The sequence below is a fragment of the Notamacropus eugenii genome, chromosome 4 (genome assembly GCF_028372415.1).
Source record: "Notamacropus eugenii isolate mMacEug1 chromosome 4, mMacEug1.pri_v2, whole genome shotgun sequence".
NCBI lineage: Eukaryota > Metazoa > Chordata > Mammalia > Diprotodontia > Macropodidae > Notamacropus > Notamacropus eugenii.
The window spans coordinates 322,506,294-322,526,844 of NC_092875.1; the positions used below are offsets into that span (position 1 = coordinate 322,506,294).

Below are 20,551 nucleotides of genomic sequence, written 5' to 3' on the forward strand. Positions count from 1 at the left end.
TATTTAAAAAGTGTTCAATCATTAATATTCAGAGAAATGCATGTGAACACAGTTCTGAGATTACTATATACCCATAATATTGTAAAGACTGCAAACATTTGGTTTTGGGGGCAGAGGTGGAGGGGAGAGAATGTGGGAAAATAGGTATAATAATTCACTGCTGATAGAATTACAAATTAGTTCTAAACAATTTGGAATTATGTAATTATGTAAGAATTATGTAAGACAATTTACAAACCAGTTCACATCTATAACTTAGCAACCTATCTATAAGTTTTATACCCCAAGGCAGTTACTGACAATAAGAAAAGAACTCTCTGAAAATATTCATAGTAGCACTATTTGTAATAGCATAATCTAGAGGAAAGAGTAGTGAGGTGGCATAGTAGACAGAGTGATAGACCTGGAATCAGGGAGACTCATTTTCTTGAATTCAAATCTGGCCTCAGACACTTACTAGCTATGTGATGCTGGGCAAGTCACTTTAACCCTGTTTGCCTCAGTTTCCTATCTGTAAAATGAGCTGGAGAAGGAAATGGCAAAACCACTTCATTCTCTCGACCAAGAAAACCCAAAATGGAACCACAAGGAGTCAGTAGCAACTGAAATAACTGAACAACAATGACAACAATCTAGGGGAAAATGTATACATAAGCTGAACAAATAGTAGCATGTAAATGGAATGGAATATTGTGGCCTCTAAAGAATGACAGATAAAAATGTAAAGAAATATGAAAAGACTTATAAGAAGTGATACAGAGCAAACAAATCAGACACAAAATAATCAATATGCACAACGTCTGTAACTATTCAAAGGAAGACAACTTTAGATATCAGTCAAAACATCAGAAAAAACTGGAAAACATTGGTACTAATTTATGAAGCATACACTTTTTTTTTTTTTTTTTAGCAAATGTAAAACTACTAAGGTGTAGGCTGCCTATGTTATCAGTTGTGATCACCCTTTCATATTTTACTTAACTATTTTGGGGGAAATTGTATTTCCTGGTGGAGTCAACTGGGAAAACAATGGGGATTCAGATTACATCTTGAATAATATTTATTAATATATGTTTAAGAGACAAGTGGAATATTAAATATTCGGATAAATAATAAGGCATTGAGTATTAGAAGTCAATATTATATACTGAGAATACCAACTGAATGGTCTAAACATTGAGAAAACTCAGGTTCAGAGGGGCCAGGCAACTTGTTAACAAATGTGTGCACTAGGACTTGAATCTGTTTTTCCTGTTTACAAACAGAATGTTCATTCCATTAATGTCCTCTGAACTTTATACTGTCTATACTCACATTATTAGATCAAACCAGGACAATTGCTTCTGACCAAATGCTTGGCCCCTCAGTTGGGGACAATTGAGGAATCAAACAGCTGGGCGGAGCCTTGGAAGATGGTGAAAGGAGAGGAGAAGAGCATGTCTTCCTTAGTGTGAATCAACCCAACAAGCCCTGAAGTTCACATGTAAGCAGACCACAAAGCCAACAAGGTAAGCCTTCCTCTCACTATTTCTGTACCTCTTTAGTCTACCCTTCATATTTCCTTCACTGTTGTCCTCTGTCTTAATTTTAATGACTTCTTGGACATTTGACAATAAGAAAATTATATGCTACAATTAAGCAATCTTTTAATGACTCAAAATGACATTTAATGTCAATTGTGATGATTGGATAAGAATACTACTGGGTTTTAAGTCTTCTTTACAACATCACGTGAAAATATGTTTACTATGAATGTATATGTGTAGCTTACATCAGACTGCACACTGTCTTGGGGAGGAGGGGAGGGGACAGAGCGGGGCAAAATTTAGAACTCAATGGGTATTTGTTAATTCACTATTACAAAGCTTTCAAGGACTCACCATTGTCCAGAGTTCTCAGCCTGACATTTAAGACCTTCTACAGTCAGTCTCCTTTTGACTTAACTTTTATTTTCCAACATCATTCAACACATACTCTCTACTTTAGCAGGTCAGTCTCCTCACTGTCTTCCAATCATATTGTATTAATTCCAGCTTTTTATCATGTGCTTGATGCCTAACGCTGCCCTTCCTTCAGGTCAGGATCAGATGTCCAGACATCAAGACATCCAGAAAAAACCAGTGGGCAAAGGACACAAATCTCTTCCTAAAATCTAGATCCTCTAAACATCCTAGCATATCTTCTGATATAATTACCTGCCACCCTATTCAGCAGTTTCCCCAGTCTTGGTGTCACAGAAGCATCCCAGGGAAATCTCTCCCAATGCTGTACTTTCTTCTTTCCCTGAATTCCATAGCAACACATTCTCTTTTCTAATAAAGCCTGGTATATACATAATGCTTTAAGCTTTGCAAAGCAATTTACTGCTATTGTCTCATTTGATCCTCAAAACAGTTCTTTGAAGTAGGTGACATTATCCTCCATACAGATGAGGAAATTGAGGCAGACAGAAGTTACTTGGCTTGCTTATGGAAAGTAAGTGGCAAGATTTGAACTCAGATCTTCCTAACTACAGGGTTATTCCTCTTTTCACTGTGCCACCTAACTGACTACCAATATAGTGATAGTAGGTACTTATTCTGCTTCCCATCAGGTCTTTCTTTCTGTCTGTGTAAATCCTATCTATTGGGGCCTCTCTCAAGTTTTTCCTTATTCATGAAACTGTTCCTCGGTATGCTAGCTTCCATGATTTTCTCTTCTGAATGGACTCATTTGGAAGTGAAGTGAAGGGAGCTAGCCTTGGATTTAAGAATTTGGGAAGTTAGAGAACCTGAGTTGACTCCAGGTTGTGCTCAGTACTGTTTAGGCCTAGGTGGCACAATGAATACATCCCTGGATTCAGGAGGACCTGAGTTCAAACCTGGCCTTGGACACTTACTAGCTGTGTGACCCTGAGCAAGTCACTTAATCTCGAGTGCTTGCTCCTTCTCACAAAAAAAAAAGGAGGGGGAGGGGAAACCTGATCATATTGACCAGTAGGAAGTACACAGAACTCAGAGTCTCAGTTCTGTGACTTTGGACAAGTTTCGTAACCTCTGTAGGTTCAGTTTCCTCATCTATAACATGAGACGATTAGGCTGGTTCTTTACAAATCCTCCTCCAACTTTAAAATCTTCTACTCCTATGATATCTTGGATGTCTACGGGACTCAAAGAACAAGCAAATTCTGGGATGAGGTCAATGGGTCAAAGCATTTGTTGGTTAACCTCAAATTGGGATGATCCCCACAAAGCAGATTGGGCCAAACTTCATTGTATCTGGGACCCTGAGAAGCTTTCTAGGTGCTAGAATACTGATGCTCCCCTCCCTCATAGAGAACAAAGCACAGATTCTCCCTGGGGAACAGCAAGTAAAGATCCTATCTCTCCCTCCTCCCCCACTCCTTTAGTTATGCTGAATCTGAATGGTTACTGCTTCTCTAGGCAAAAATGATTCAGCACTTGATCAGATTTCACAGCTGCAATTTCCTTCTGCCCCATCTCTAAGACTATTGCAACATGGAGATGACTAAGAACCAGTTTTTTTACCTTGATTTGAATATTTTATCTTCCTCAGCAAATCATGTCAGATTCTCCCAGATGTGAATTCTGAATCACAACTCATTTACTTTCCCTTTCCAATTCTTAGCTAGAAAATTGGCAACTGTAACAAGGTCCGACAATGTGAGATCAGGATCTGGTACCCTTATAATCATTTATATTTTCATCACGCCCTACATACAGATATTACTTGAAACTTGCCATATCATCTTAAAATTGGCAGAGTACCACTTCGTATATTAGGAATGGAAATCTGGAACTCAGAGAGAGTAAATGATTCAGCAGGGGTCATATGGCAAATTAGGGGCGTCAAGCCAGAGCTAGATAATCTCTTTGAAGCCTTTAAGTTTATGAAGGAGCAGTTGCATAGTATCTAGGAGAGCACCTAAGGAAGGGCATTTATCTTAACAGAATCTTCCTGTTTAGGACAAATCATGAGCCAAGAAACAGCCTCAAAAGCCTGGCCCTTAGAAAGCACCTTAAAAGTCTTTAAAGATACAGAAGGTTTGGGTCACTGATGAAAAGGTCCTAAGGTAACAATATGGATTAACTCTCTCCAGGCTACTTCATCAAAGTCACTTATAAGATACTCCAGATCCCTAAGACCTCTATTCTTACAGCTGATGGACCCCTATGTGGTAGAAACAAATGCTTTAGGGTTAGACTATTGTAACTGAAGATTTGTTTCCAAAGGATTACATACCCTCTTGGTTCCAAATTTCTTTTCTCACCCTCTTGTCTATTTCTGGATCCATGGATCAAGTAAATAGCATAATTAATGAGCTTCAGTAATTTGAGGATTTAGAAAGGAGGAGGTATGGAGGGATCCTGGGATGGGGCAGACATTCAATCTTATAAGTCTGAGATGTCATTCTTGACAGCCACGAAGTGGGTCACTTTCTATCTTGAAATTTGGAATGACCCCTGGAGTTCTTTGGGCCATTGGAATCTGGCTCAGAATCTTATGAAAACTAGCCTCTACCCCACACCATCACTCTCAGGAAAGGGATTCTGGGATTAGACTATAAGGACCTAAAAGCTCAGATTTCTGGATCACCCACATCACTCTTCAAAATACAGTCTACCATCATCTTGCCTGGAGCTCAAAAGGGCACATTTGTGGCCCAGCATCCATCAGTCATACTCCTTTAGCATTTAGAGCTTTTCAGAATTTGACTCTAACTTTTCTTTCTAAGCTGATTACACATTACCCTTCACACACTTTACATTCCAGTCCAACTGTCCTACTCCCCTGTTCTTCATATAAGAAGTTTCATTTCCAATCTCCATGCTTCTACACATTGCCTGGAATGTGCTCCAGCTGCACACTATCTCATAGAATTACTGAATCATAGAAATGACCTCAGCAGTTATTTGATCCAACCCTTGCTTGCAAAAAAAATCTCCTCTAAAACCAGACACATGGGCATCTAGCCTCTGTGTAAAAGGCAAGAGGATAGAGTAGTGGGCCAGGAGGCATGAAGAGTTGAGGTCAAGCATGGTTTCAGACATTTATTAGCTGGGTGAGCTTGGCAAGGTACTTGATATCAGCCTGTCTCAGTTTCCTCAACTATAAAATGGGGTAAGAAGAGCACCTGTCTCCTAGGGTTGAGAGGAGCAAATGAGACAAGATTTGAAAAGCATTTAACATAGAGCCTGACACTTGGTAAATGCTATATAAATACCATTCATTATTATCAGCTTAAAGACTTTTAGTAAGGGGGAAACTAGAATCAGCAGAAGCAGGCCATATCATTTACAGAATTCCACTCCTGGGAAACTCACTAGCTTTGGAAAGATGTGTACAAAAGATGAAGTCCATAATCCCTCTCAGTGCTGGGATAATTCCAGGGAAATTCCTTCTGATTAGAAGATGAAGCAGAGGGCTCCACCTAGAATCTCCTTTTAAGGAGGTCATTCAGGTCAATCATCTTTTCATTTTCCAACTGGCTGCGCTCCTTTGGATTCCTCTATTGTGCTTCCCATGCTAGGTACCTTCCCTCCCCTCCCAATAATCCTATCTTCACCATGACATTCCTTCAATATTTGAAAATAGATAATGTATCATGTCCTCTTGAGCCTTCTTTTCAGCATGTTAAAAATGTCCCATTCAGTCAGAGACAAGATGGTGGACTTTCTAGCATGCCCCCTCCAAGCCCAGTCAAATACCTGTAAAAATGGCTCTAAACAAATTCTGGAGCTGCAGAACCCACAGAATGGCAGAGTGAAACAAATCTCCAGCCCAAGACAGCCTGGAAAATTGCCAGGAAGTGTCTATCGTGACTTGCTAGGAGCAGCACACAGTCCACTGTGGGCTGCACCAGCACAGAGGGAACCTGAGCAAACCTTGGGGAGACTGAATCTCTCACACCTGTGGTGGTTTCCAGACTTCATGACCCCAAAACGCTGAGGATAAATTGGAAGGTCAATGGGAAAAGCCTGTGGGACCAGTACTGGAAAGTGGAATGATCTAGCCCCAGCCCCAGGGCAGTAGGGTGGGGAGGGGGCGGAGGAACCTGCAGGTTGCCATAGCAGCAGCAGGGGCAACTGCAGCCACTGTTTCTGGAGCTCTAAGCCCACAGATTGTGGGGGGTCTAGTGGCTGACAGTATACCCTCCACCTCCACTGGAAGCAGAGAACTACCTTGACAAAGAGCTCAAAAGACAAGTAAATGGCTGAGGAAATGAGCAAAAACCAGAAAAAGAATCAGACTATAGAATCTTATTTTGGTGACAAGGAAGACCAAAACATGCAAACAGAAGAAAAGAAAGTCAAAGCTCCTCCATCCAAAGCCTCCAGGAAAAATATGAATTAATCTCAGGCCATGGCAGAGCTCAAAAGGGATTTTGAAAATCAAGCAAGAGGAGTGGGACAAAAATTGGATAGAAAAATGAAAGTGATTCAAAAAAATCATGAAAAACGAGTCAACTACTTGCTAAAGGAGACCCAAAAAATTGCTGAAGAAAATAACACTTTAAAAAAGAGACTAACCCAAATGGCAAAAGAGATCCAAAATACCAATGAGGAGAAGAATGCCCTAGAAAGCAGAATTGGTTAGATGGAAAAGAAGATCCAATAGCTCACTGAAGAAAATAATTCCTTAAAGATTAGAATGGAGCAGATGGAAACTAATGACTTTATGAAAATTCAACAAATTATAAAACAAAACCAAAGGAATGAAACAATAGCAGACAATACGAAATATCTCATTAGAAAAACAACTGACCTGGAAAACAGATCCAGGAGAGACAATTTAAAAATTATGGGACTACCTGAAAGCCATGATCAAAAAAAGAGTCTAGACATCATCTTTCATGAAATTATTCAGGAAAACTGCCCTGATATTCTAGAACCAGAGGGTACAACAAATATTGAAAGAATCCACTGATCACCTCCTGAAAGAGATTCCTCCTGAAAGAGAAAGAAAAACTCCTAGAAATATTAAAGCCAAATTCTAGAGTACCCAGGTCAAGGAGAAAATATTGGAAGCAGCTAGAAAGAAACAATTCAAGTGTTGTGAAAATACAATCAGGCTAACACAAGCTCTAGCAACTTCTACATTAAGGGATTGAAGAGCTTCAAATATGATATTCCAGAAGTCAAAGGAGCTTAAAACCAAGAATCACCTACCCAGCAAAAATGAGTATAATACTTCAGAGGGAAAAATGGTCATTCAATGAAATAGAGGACTTTCAGACATTTTTGGTGAAAAGACCAGAGCTGAATAGAAAATTTGACCTTCAAACACAAAAATGAAGAGAAGCATGAAAAGGTAAACAGCAAAGAGAAGTCATAAGGGACTTACCAAAGTTGAACTGTTTACATTCCTACATGGAAAGACAATATTTGTAACTCTTGAAACTTTTCAGTATCTGGGTAGTGGGTGGCATTACACACACACACACACACACACACACAACACAGAGTGAATTGAATAGGATGGGATTATATCTTAAATAAAATTAAGGGGTGAGAGCGAAATATATCAGGAGGAGAAAGGGAGAAATGGAATGGGGCAAATTATCTCTCATAAAAGAGGCAAGCAAAAGACTTTTTAGTGGAGGGAAAAAGAGGGGAGGTGAAAGAAAAACATGAAGTTTACTCTCATCACATTCGACTAAAGGAAGGAATAAAATGCACACTCATTTTGGTATGAAAATCTATCTTACAATACAGGAAAGTGGGGGAGAAGGGGTTAAGCAGGGTGGGGGGGATGATGGAAGGGAGGGCAATGGGAGGAGGGAGCAATTTGAAGTCAACACTTGGGGAGGGACAGGATCCAAAGAGAGAATAGAAGCAATGGGGGGCAAGATAGGATGGAGGGAAATATAGTTAGTCTTACACAACACAACTATCATGGAAGTCATTTGCAAAACTACACAGATATGGCCTATATTGAATTGCTTTCCTTCTAAAGGGAATGGGTGGGGAGGGAGGGATGAAGAGAAGTTGGAACTCAAAGTTTTAGGAACAGCTGTTGAGTATTGGTCTTGCATACAACTAGGAAATAAGAAATACAGGCAATGGAGTATAGTAAGTTACTTGGCCCTACAGGACAAAAGAGAAGATGGGGACAAGGGAAGGGAGGGATGATAGAAGAGAGGGCAGATTGGTGATAGTGGCAATTAGAATGCTCAGTGTTCTGGGGTGGGGGGAGGGGACAAATGGGGAGAAAATTTGGAACCCAAAATTTTGTGAAAATGAATGTTAAAAGTTAAATAAATTAATTAATTTAAAAAAAATAAAAATCCTTAAAAAAATTTAAAAAAAATTAAAAAAATAATTTCATCTTAAAAAAAAAAATTCTCCAGATCTTTTCCAAACTGCTATGTAGACATGACTCCACCATCTTGCAGCTCCAAAGTTGATTTTTGGACACAAAAATAAGACACACACACACACACGCTTACATACATATATCATTATTAATTTATTTTATTAGATTCAATCAGGGTTGAGTCTAATCTTGTTCTGGATCTAGTTTGGAACCTGAATAAATGTGATGAGTGTGCAATTGATGCCTGTATCCAAGTCAGTGGTATCAAACTCAAATAGAAATGGGGACCGCTAAACTGCATATAAGGATCTCTGTAGGCTGAATATTGACTTAGAAAACCACATATTTACATTATCTATGTTCTATTGTATCTTTACTTATTTTGTTGAATATTTCCAAGTTACATATTAACCTTGTTTAGCCTACACTCTAGAGTGTTGAGAGGTGCTGGCCAGCTGTTTGACACCTCTGATTCAAAGCATTAATGAAAATATTAAGCAGTACAGATCTAAGTATATATCCCAGGGGATCTCCCTCCTGTCAGGTTGACATTGAACTATTAATGATGCTTTTTTGAGTCTAACCAATTTATTGAGTTCTAAATCTAGCAATATTATCACCTAATCCACATTTCTTCGTATTTTCAACAAGAATAGCATGAGAAAATTTTCAAAGACTTTGCTAAAATCTAAGTAAACTATTACCTATAGCATGCCTTTCATCTACCAGTTTAGAATACTTGTCAAAAACAGAAATAAGCTTAGTCTGGCATAACCTATTCTCTTTTTATTCTTGTAACAATTTATTTGTATTTTTAATTTTCTGATTATCTTCTTCCCCTATTTCCTTCATCATTTACTGAGAAGGCAAGAATACTCATCATGCATTTGAAGTTACATAGTCTATTCTTGAAATAGTTACAGTGCTTTGCAATCACTGCTTATTTCTATTTCTAATCTAGAAAACTCTTGCTTTAGTGATCTGCTCTAGAATTTCTCTGGAATTATAGTCTGCATTTTATAGGCTCAATTATCTTTATTTTCAAAAATTTACTAAAAAATCAGGATATTTTCCTTTCTCTGTCCTGTAGTTCCTCTCTCCTTCTCTTTGATCTTTCAAGGATCATTATCTTTGTCTCAGCATCTGTTGGTCCTTCCAGTACCTAAGCCATCTAGGCAGGGAATTTGATATCACCAAAGGTAGCCAGGTGCTGCTTTCTTACTATTTTTTATACACTCTTACACTATTTTATACACTATTTCCTTTTATATAATTTATACACTATTATATACTATATACACTATTTCCTTTAACATATTGAATATCAACTCCCTATTAACCTTATTTGCTCTGCCATTTCCAGTGCAAAGATGGTACTCCTTGGCAGAGAAAATTTAAAAAAAAACCACAGAATAACAAAGGAACAACTCAATCTCTGTCTGTTGTCATGTATCATTGTCGTACTTCCCTTGAGCAGGTCTGTCCCTTTTGTGATCTGTCTCTTTCTCTCATTATAGCTAAAAGAAAGCATTGTTGGGTTATTTATTTATTTATTTTTTACTTTTGGATTGTCCTTGGCTTTACTCATCATCTTCAGCTCACTTGGAACTTCAGCACACTATTTTTGTAGTGCTTGTGACCATATCATTGACCTATAACTCATCCTCTTCTACCTACCTTTGTTTCCATTTTCAGTATACATCCTTCAAAAACACATTACTTAATGAGTTCCCTATGCATCCACATCAGTTTCTTTGAACAAGCTCACTTTTCTGCCTCCTTATGTTTGATTCTCTTTGTGTCATCAAAATTGTATTCTTGTGAGTTTCTTATCCCCGCTGGGGTCACTTCTCCCTGTAGAATTTTAGTTCTGCCTTCCCCTGAATCCTCTGAAATTTGTTCTAGCAAAATCTTGGACACATATTAGATCATGTCCAAATTTCTTCTCCTCTATAAGCTTAAGCAGAGCATAGTCACTTCCCCCCAAAATTCCCATCATTTTCTTTCTAGCAACCATTTAAAAATGAAATATTCTCTTGTTGCTTCCTCCACTTCCAAAGGATGACATCATCATTAAAGTAAATAGCTGCTCTGCTTTTAGTAGAGAAAGTGAGAGAGCACTAGCAGATGTCTCAACAATGAAGTTTTCCATCATTACAATATCATACCTCTGTGCCAGGCTTATAATCTGTTTCCTGACTCCTCATCTATGTCCTCTTTCTGTCCAGGTGATCTGTAGTATACTGTGATGATTAAATAATTTTCTCTATATATTTTCATTAATTTTCAACTTAATGCTCTCTTCCATGCTTGCCCCTTCTCATTTCTGTATTTCCTTATATAAGCATGTCTCACATGAACGAGTATGTAATGCTAACCCACTTCATCCTGCCCTTTAAAAAATAACTATATTTCTTTTAAATAAGGTAAACTCAAGTAGAGCCATATTAAAGTCATAGGTTTTATCTTTTCAAGTCTCAATGATATCTATAAGGTCAAGCTTGCTTCCTTACTTTAGGGCCTTTAATATGTCTTGTTTATAGACTAAAGTGTGTGTGGGGTGTGTGTGTGTGTGAGTGTGTGTGTGTGTAACTAAGGTTTTCATATAGTCTTTCTATGATTTTTGCCTCCAGTGAATTTCTGGCTGTATAAGTTACTCTTTTTCTTTCATTATAGTTTTTCTCTATGGTATCTAGTTTAACAGATATAAAATAAGCTTTTTTCTAACTCATTTCTCATTCAAAACTTTTGAATATATTTGCAAGACTCCTGACAAATCTGTCTTACTAGACTTTTAAAAGTATATACCATTTTTGGCCAGAAGTCTGTCCATAAATTCAGATCACATTCTTGGACACTGTCATCTTATTGAGTTTTTCACTTGCCTGATCTATTCTTCTCTCCTACGTTCCTTGAGCAACATTTAGGAAAACACCACCTTTGTTCTTTGATTTCTTGCCTAAGATATCATAATTCTTGACGATACATTCTAGATATCCTCCTAGCAATTATTTGTGCCCATGTGAATCATCAGAACAAGGTAATAGTCATCCATTTTGACAAGTTTTGGACACATGCCCCAGGAAGACAATGTACCTCTTCATTGTTGTTAGTTTGACAAAGAGCTGCCTCAGTATCACCGAGCAGAAAGTCACCAATCAGCCCCCACTTTGCTTCTTCCTTTGACCTTCACTAGATGATTCTTAACTTGATGCTTTCTGTAGCTCTATTCCATCATTTCTTGTAGAACAAGCAAGTGCTTTCTTCTAATGATATCTAGCTGCTTCCTCTTCAGAAAGAAGCTCAAATTTGTTTTTCAGTTTCAAGTATATAGTTGTCTTTTTCCTTCCCTTACTCCTCTGTACAATATTCTTATATTCTCCAACCTCTTGACAAAGCTTACTTCTGACACTTCACAAATTTGTTTTCCCATTGAAGTGCTGTGTGTATGTGTGTATGTGTTTAAAATACTGCTTTATTATTGTTGGTAATGTAGCATATGGCAAGGTGTACCTAGAACCTTTTCTCTTTATCTTCCAGGACTTAGATCAATATAGCCTTTGATTATAGATAGAAGACACTTGGCTCTGACGTAAATTCAAACATTGTACACTCAAGTCATTACAGAAAAACTTAACAAGCTCTCCACACTTATTGAGATTATTATTTTTGCTTTCATACTACTTCTGGATATTTCTATCTCTTCCTCTAAGCACCTCTGTTAGCTCTTGATAGTCTTTTATCATCTCTTGTGTCTGTCCGCTGTCGAAGAAGACCATGCCATCAGAGAAATGATGACATAACTTGCACTTGACTTTGTTTTGAGTGAGGGAGGGCTGTGCTGGTCACCAGCCTCACTTCTCCTCCACAGCCATCTGAATCCAGTGACCAGATATTCATCAGGATGACTGGAGATGACCCAGGATGCACTGGGAGACCTTGAGCCCTTTATTTTATTTATTTTTAGATTTCTACATTTATTTCCACAAAATTTTGAGTTCCAATTTTTCTCCCCATCTCTCCCCTCCCCCACCCCATAATACCTTGCATTCTGATTACCCATTCCTTCAATGTACCCTCCCTTCTATCACACCCTACTCTTCGCCTTATCCCCATCTTCTCTCTTTTCTTGTAGGGCAAAATAAATTTCTATACCCCATTACCTGTATTTCTTATTTCCCAGTTATAAGCAATAATAACTCTTAACATTCGTTTCTAATACTTGGAATTCCAACTCCTCTCCCTCCCTCCCTCCTTACCCATCCCCACTGAGAAGGTAAGCAATTCAATACAGGCTATATACGTGTCATTTTGCAAAAGACTTCCATAATAGTCATGTTGTGTGAGACTAACTATACTTCCTTCCATCCTACCCTGTCCCTCCTTTTTTTTCTATTCTCTCATTTGACCTTATCTCTTCCCAAAAGTGTTTATTTCTAGTTACTCCCTTCTTCCATTTGCCCTCCCTTCTATCATCTATCTCATTCTACTTGTCCCCTTCTCCCTTACTTTCCTATAGTGTCAGATAGATTTTCATACCAAATTTAGTGAGCATGTTATTCCCTTCTTAAGCCATATGTGAAGAGAGTAAGCTTCACTTTTCCCCTCTCACTTCCTCTCTTTTCTCCTCCATTGAACAAGATTTTTCTTATCTCTTTTATGAGTTATAGCCTGCCCCATTCCATTTCTCCCTTTCTCCTCCCAACATTTTCCTCTATCACCCCTTAATTTTATTTTATTTTTTTATGGATATCATCTCTTCTGATTCAACTCAACCTGCACTCTCTGTCTTTATGTGTGTGTGTGTGTGTGTGTGTGTGTGTAATCCCTCCACCTACCCAAATACTGAGAAAAGTCTCAAAAGTTACAAATATTATCTTTCCATGTAGGAATGTAAACAGTTCAGCTTGAGAAGGTTCTTTATGACTTCTCTTTCTTATGACTTCTCCTTTACCTTTTCATGCTTCTCTTGATTCTTGTGTTTGAAAGTCAAATTCTCTATTCAGTTCTGGTCTTTTCATCATGAATACTTGAAAGTCCTCTATATCATTGAAATACCATTTATTCCCTTGAAGTATTATACTCAGTTTTGATGGGTAGGTGATTCTTGGTTTTAATCCCAGTTTCTTTGACTTCTGGAATATCCTATTCCAAGCCCTTCAATCCCTTAATGTAGAAGCTGCATGATCCTGTGTTATCCTGATTGTATTTCCACAATACTTGAATTGTTTCTTTCTAGCTGCTTGCAATATTTTCTCCTTGACCTGGGAACTCTGAAATTTGGCCACAATATTCCTAGGAGTTTCTCTTTTTGGGTCTCTTTCAGGAGGTGATTGGTGGATTCTTTCAATATTTATTTTGCCCTCTGGTTCTAGAATATCAGGGCAGTTTTCCTTGATCATTTCATGAAAGATGATGTCTAGGCTCTTTTTTTGATCATGGCTTTCAGGTAGTCCCATAGTTTTTAAATTGTCTCTCCTGGATCTATTTTCCAGGTCAGTTGTTTTTCCAATGAGATGTTTCACATTTTCTTCTATTTTTTCAATCTTTTGGTTTTGTTTTGTTACTTCTGGGTTTATTGCATAGTCATTAGCTTCCCTCAACTCCACTCTCTCTCTGTTAAAGAACTCTGTTGTTCAGTGAGCTTTTGAACCTTCTTTTCCATTTGGGTAATTCTGCTTTTTAAAGCCTCCATCTTCTCATTGGCTTTTTGGGCCTCTTTTTCCAGTTGAGTTAGACTATTTTTAAAGGTGCCATTTTCCTCAGCATTTTTTTGATTGTCCTTTAGCAAGCTGCTGACTTGCTTTTCAAGCTCTTCTATGGCCTGAGCCCATTTCATATTCATTTTAGAGGTACGGGAGGCAGAAGCCTTGACTTTCTCTGACAGTATGCCTTGTTCTTCCTCATCTGAAAGGATGGAAGGAGACACCTGTTCAACAAGAAAGTAACTTTCTATGGTCTTATTTTTTTCCCCTTTTTTTGGGCATTTTCCCAGTCAGTTACTTGACTTCTGAATCCTTTGTCAAGAGAAGGGTCCTAGTGCTTCTCCTCCCCCTAGTATCGTGCTCAAAGCTGAGATTTAGATCAGTTGTTCAATTCCCCCAGAGGCGTTGGGTGGGGCAGGGTAGCCACTGAGGGCTGAAGTTCAGATCAGCTGCTCAATTCCCCAGAAGCTTTAAGCTGAGCTCACTGGACAATGGACCCAGGTTGGTTCCACATAGCTGCCAGCCACCCACTGCTGCTGCTGCCACAGCCTGGAGCCAATGCTGTGACAACTCCGTTCCCCTCTTGCCCAGCTGGAAAAGCCCTCTCACACTGACCTTTGGAGCTTTCTTTGTCCCTTGTGGGTTGAGGGATCTGGGACCCTCCCTCCTGGGAATTCTGCCCTGGAGGTCCTCCCAGTGCCATGCTGCCAGCACTGGGTTCCACTCTACTCAGCATCCTGCGAGACAGACCTTTCTTGTCATCCTTCCGGGTTACCTTTGGCTGGAAACCTCTTCCACTCTGTTGTTCTGTGGCTTTTACTGCTCTAGAATTTGTTGAGAGTCATTTTTTACAGGTATTTTGTGGGCTGTGGGGGAAGCACTAGAGTATATGTGTCTTTCTATTCTGCCATTTTGGCTCTGCCCCCTGACCTTGAGCCCTTTAGGCTAAGGTCTTTGCAGGTACTCACTTAGGGTGAGGTAGCACCCATTCATTGAATAGGACTGTTTAAGAAGTAGCCAGGGCATGGTCCCTTTAATGAGGCGAAGAAAAAGAAAGACTTCAGGTTGGGAGGGAAATAACAACATTTTCTTTTGACAATCACTCTAAAGTTAAGAGGGTCCAGAAGAGCCCTTGGGCAGGGGCCTGTTGACATCCCAGTTTCAGAGTGCTATAGGTTTAAGGTTTTGGGAAAGAAAAAGACAGGACAAGACAAGAATGGGGAAGGGAATGATAAGGGAAGGGAAGGGAAGGGAAGGGAAGGGAAGGGAAGGGAAGGGAAGGGAAGGGAAGGGAAGGGAAGGGAAGGGAAGGAAACTAGTCAGTAAAACCCAAGTCAACCAAGCATGTTTTGGCCATCCAAATTTGCCTTCCTTTGGAGAGGAGAAGGAAGGGGGGGGGCAGATAGGAGAGGAGGAGCTGAATTACCCAGCTAGCTAGGACCTCATTCAGCCAGCTGTGTCTACTCACAGGATTGTGTTTGTCCTTTGTTGCCAAAGAAGACCATGCCATCAGAGCAATGATGACATGACTTGCACTTGACTTTGACTTCCTCTGCTTATCCTCAAGTTTCCCTAAATTTCTCCTCTTCCAAATTGAATATCCAGATTTCTTCACAAATCAAAACTTTTCAGAATCATGTTCATAATTATTTTTTGTTCTGATAGAGTTGAAGTCCAAAGGAATTTGAAAGACAATCTAGCTTTCTCTAAAGTTCAGTTTAAAGCTAAGTTTAGGGTCACAATTTCTGTTTTGCTAAAAACAAAATATCTTACCTAGTTTTCACTTTTTTGATCAGTTCTTCTCTCCTGCGTTTCTTGCCTCCAATGGGCAGCAGTTAGGAAAACACCACCTGTGCCCCTTTGTTTTGTGGTTTCTTGTCCAAGACTTCATAATTCTTGCCAATACTTTGTAGTGTCTTCCTAGTAGTATTATTTTTGCCCATGTGAATCATCCGACCAAGGTAACAGTCATCCATTTTGATAAGTCTTGAATACATGCTCCAGGAAGACAGTGCTTCCTTTTTTTCCTATAGCACTTTGTTATTGACCAAATATTGGGTCCCTACTCCTTTTTCTAGTGGAGATTTTACCAAAGCTGGGAAAAAGTAAGTCAGGCAATTGAAGGGAGATCTGGCCAGCTCCAGAGTGAGACACAGAGTATTTATCCCCCATGAACCTCCAGAGCATGGCCAAGGAGCAGCCTTGTGTCCTCAGAAGTGTGCCAACTAGGGCAGAGGTTTATGTCATATTTACTTTTAGATATTCATTTAAAAATAGCTCTTCAGTCATGTTGGTCAGCACCTTTGGAAAATCAGTGTGACTTGCTGTAGTCCTTCTCACCCACATTTAATATTGTGATTCTTTGACAGCACTAAATCTACCTCTGGGAAGCCTTCCCTGATTATACCAGCCTGAAGTTTCGGCCTTCTCTGAATTTCTCTGTCAATCATTGCCTGTACAAATCATCTGATGATTAATCATGTGTAGGCATGAGATTGTCCTTGTATTTCTCTGCTGCTCAAATCTCAACCTACAGAATCTCAGCATCTGATCTTTGGGAGGGACTTTAGTGACCAGACATAGCCCAGATTATACATGTGCAAGAATCATATCTACAGTATACCCAGCAAAGAGTTATCTAGACTGCTTGAAGATCTGTGGTGAGGAGGAACCTCTCAAGGGAGCCTATTCCACTGTTGGATAGCTCTAATTGTTAGGGGCAGCTAGGCGGCGCCATAATGTACAGAGCACTGGGCTTAGAGTTGGGAAAACCTGAGCTCAAATCTGACCTGAGACACTTACTAACTGGGTGACCCTGAGCAAGTCATTTAACCCTGTGTGCCTCAGTTTCCTCATCTCTAAAATGAGTTGGAGAAGGAAATGGCAAACCACTCCAGTATCTTTGCAAGGAAATCACCATAAAATGGGTCACAAAGAGTCAGACACAAGTGAAAACAACTGCAAGTTGTTAGTGAATTTGTCTTTACATTGCACCTAAATCTGACTCTCTGCGGCTTCTACCCATTCCACCAGGAGTTCTTTCCTCTGGGGACAAGTAGAATAAATGTGACCTTGTTGCACAGGAGAACTATTTCCAGTACTTGAAGACAGCTGCCTTGTCTCCTTCAAAACCTCTCTTATTATATTATTATAATAATCATATTACACATATAATTATATTATTATCATTATTGAATAGATAACCTCAGTCCTTTAACTATCTTCACATGGTATGCATTGCAATCCTTTCACCATGCTGATTTTCCTCTTCTGGACATACTTCTGTTTATCTATGTCTTTCCTAAAATGTGCTGGTTAGAACTGGGCATGATAATCCTGACCAAAACAGAGAATAGAGCAATGTTACTTTACTTGTCCCAGATCCAGAGGTCTGTCGGTAAATGTTTAACAACTGACTCTCAGTGGGGGCGGGGGGAATGTACAAATGAGATACTCAAGTTAAATCTGAATTATGAATATTTTCTCCATAGTTTCTCCAGTCTAGACAATTAACAAAACAACAAACCAAGACCTGATTTGTAGCATTTGCTAATTTCTGAGATACAAATATATGCGTACCCTGAAAAATCTAATAATTACCTCACAAGAGCCCAAACAAGCTGGCCCTGTCTGGCCTCTACAGATATCTTAATGCAGTCAAGCTAGCATTTGCGTTTTGAGCACTATGTCGTACTGTCGATGTCTATTGATTCTGTAGTCCACCAAATGCCTCAATGCTTTTTCAGATTAAATTTTGTCTAACCATGTCTCTCTCATCCTGATCTTGTGAAGTTGATTTTTCCAACCTGAGATTAAATTTTTTTATATTTTATTGTTATATTTGTTATGTTGTTATATTTTACTGGACTTGACTCATCTTTCTTACCATCAAGATCTTTTTGGGTCTGAACTCTGTCACCCATGTATTAATTACTCCCCTTAGATTTATGTCTTCTGAGTATTTAACAAACGTTATTGTGCCTTCATCCACATCATTGAAAAAAGTCATCGAACAGTATAGGATCACATACATGCCTGACTTACTGTCCTGTACTGTTACCTTTATGGTGGTGAACAAGTCACTAAACCTCCAGAAGCCTCATTTCTTTCATCTACAAAGTGCAGGGGAGGGTTAAACCAGATGATCTTGAACTTCTCTTCCAGTTCTGAATCTCTGATGCTTCAGACCTATGAATCTACCCTGTCAAAAAGAAATGAGGTTAGTCTGGCATAATTTGTCCTTAATTAATTTGTTCCTACTACCAGAATGCAATTCAACCACGTATCTTCCTATGGAAAACCTACAAGTTATTGAACACAGAGTTTAGGAATTACGAAATAGGCTTGAGTTTTGAAATGCTGTGGGGTCTCTGACCTTGCTTTAAAATGATTGAGTGTGGTAATGTCATTTGACCTATTGAAACTTTCTCTCTTAAAATTTCAACTAGTCTTAAGTGGAAAAAACCCCTGATCTTAATAAATGAGATATTTCTTGAGTTTTTTAAGTGGTTCATCTAAAAGAATTTTTAAAATAACATTTTATTTTCCCTCAATTATATGTAAAACAACTTTTAACATTTGTTGGTTTTAAACAAAGTTTTGAGTTTCAGATTCTATACCTCCCATCCTCCAGCCTATCCACAAGATAGCAAGCAATCTCATGTAGGTTATATAAGAGATGTATATAGGTTATATATATGTATATATAGGCTATATATATATATACATATATATAAAACCTATATGCACATGGGCTGTCATGTAAAATATTTCCATATTAGCCATTTTGTGAAAGAAGACTTGAATAAAAGAAGAAAGTGAAAAATAGCATACTTCAGTCTGTATTCAAACAACATATGTTCTTTCTCTGAAAGTGGATAGCGTTTTTAGTCATGAGTCCTTTGGGATTGTCTTAGATTACTGTATTGCTGAGACTAGCCTCATCATTCACAGGTCTTCATTGTACAAGTTTGTTGTGTACAATTGTTCTGGTTCTGCTCACTTCACTTTGTATCAGTTCATGTACATCTTTTCAGATTTTTCTGAAATTCTCTCGCTTGTCATTTCTTAAAGCACAATAATAATTTGTTCAGCCATTCCCCAATTGATAAGTATTCTCCCCCCTCCCCCCCCGCAATTTCTAATTCTTAGCTACCATATATCTTTGTATAAATAGGACCTTTCCTTACCACCTTTTTTTAAATCTCTTTGGGATATAGACCTAGCAATGGTTGTGTTGGATCAAAGGGTATGCACAGTTTGAAAGCTCTCCAGAATGTTCTCCAGAATGATTGGATCAGTTCACAACTCCACCAACAGTTCATTAGTGCCCCAGTTTTTTTCACACCACCTCCATTTATCATTGTCCTTTTTGTGTCATATTAGCCTATCTGATAGGGGTAAGGTGGCACCTGAGAGTTGTTTCAATTTTCACTTCCCTAACCAATAGTCATTTAGAGCATTTTTTCATATGGCTGTAGACAGCTTTCATTTCTTTGTCTGAAAACTACCTGTTCATTTCTTTTAACCATTTATCCATTGGGGAATGACTTGTATTCTTATAAATTTGACTCAATTGTCTATATATTTGAGAAATAAGACCTTTATCAGAGATACTTGCTATAAAATTTTTACTTTCCATCTACTTTTGGTTGCATTGTTTTGTTTTGTTTTTTGGAAAATCTTTTAAATTTTATATAATCAAAACAATCCACTTTACATTTTGCAATGCTCTCTATATCTTCCTTAGTCTTAAATTCTTCCCTTATCCATAGATCTGACAGGTAAATTATTCCATGCTTTCCCATTTTGTTTATGGAATCACCCATTTATGTAAATCATATATCTATTTTTATCTTATCTTAGTATATGGGGTGAGATGTTGGTCTGTACCTAGTTCCTGTCATACTGTTTTCCAGTTTTCCCAGAAGTTTTAATTCCACAAGTTTGGATTTGCCAAATACTAGATTATTATGGTCATTTACTACAATGTATTGTGTACTTAATCTATTCCACTGATCCACCACTCTATTTCTTAGCCAGTAACAGATTGTTTCAATAATTACAACTTTATAATACAGTTTGAGATCTGGTACATCTAGTTTACCTTCCTTCACATGTTTTCTCATTGTTTCCCTTGATATTTTGATCATTTGATCTTCCAGATTAATTTTGTTGTTATTTTTTTCTAGCTCTTTAGAATAATCTTTTGGTAGTCTGATTAATATGGCACTGAATAAGTAGATTAGTTTAGGTAGAATTGTCATTTTTCTTATATTGGCTTGGCCTAGCCATGAGCAATTATTTTTTTTTGCCAACTCTTTAGATCTGATTTCATTTGTGTGAAAAATGTGTTTTGTAATTGTGTTCATATAGTTCCTAGATTTGTCTTAGCAGGTAGCCTCCCAAGTATTTTATATTGTCCAAAGTTATTTTAAATGTAATTTCTCCTTCTATTTTTTGCTATTGGACTATGTTAGTAATATATATAGAAACACTGATGATTTATATGGATTTATTTTGTAGCCTGC

General features: G+C 38.3%; 1 protein-coding gene across 1 annotated transcript in view; it reads left to right on the plus strand.

Annotated features, from left to right (window-relative positions):
* The first annotated feature begins 1,404 nt into the window (after nucleotides 1–1,404).
* Nucleotides 1,405–20,551, plus strand: part of LOC140502861 (unconventional myosin-Vb-like) — a 104,661-nt gene continuing 85,514 nt past the window's right edge. Inside the window, exon 1 of the mRNA XM_072606919.1 lies at nucleotides 1,405–1,508. The gene's annotated coding sequence lies outside the window, so the exon portion shown is untranslated. The remainder of the gene's footprint in view (nucleotides 1,509–20,551) is intronic.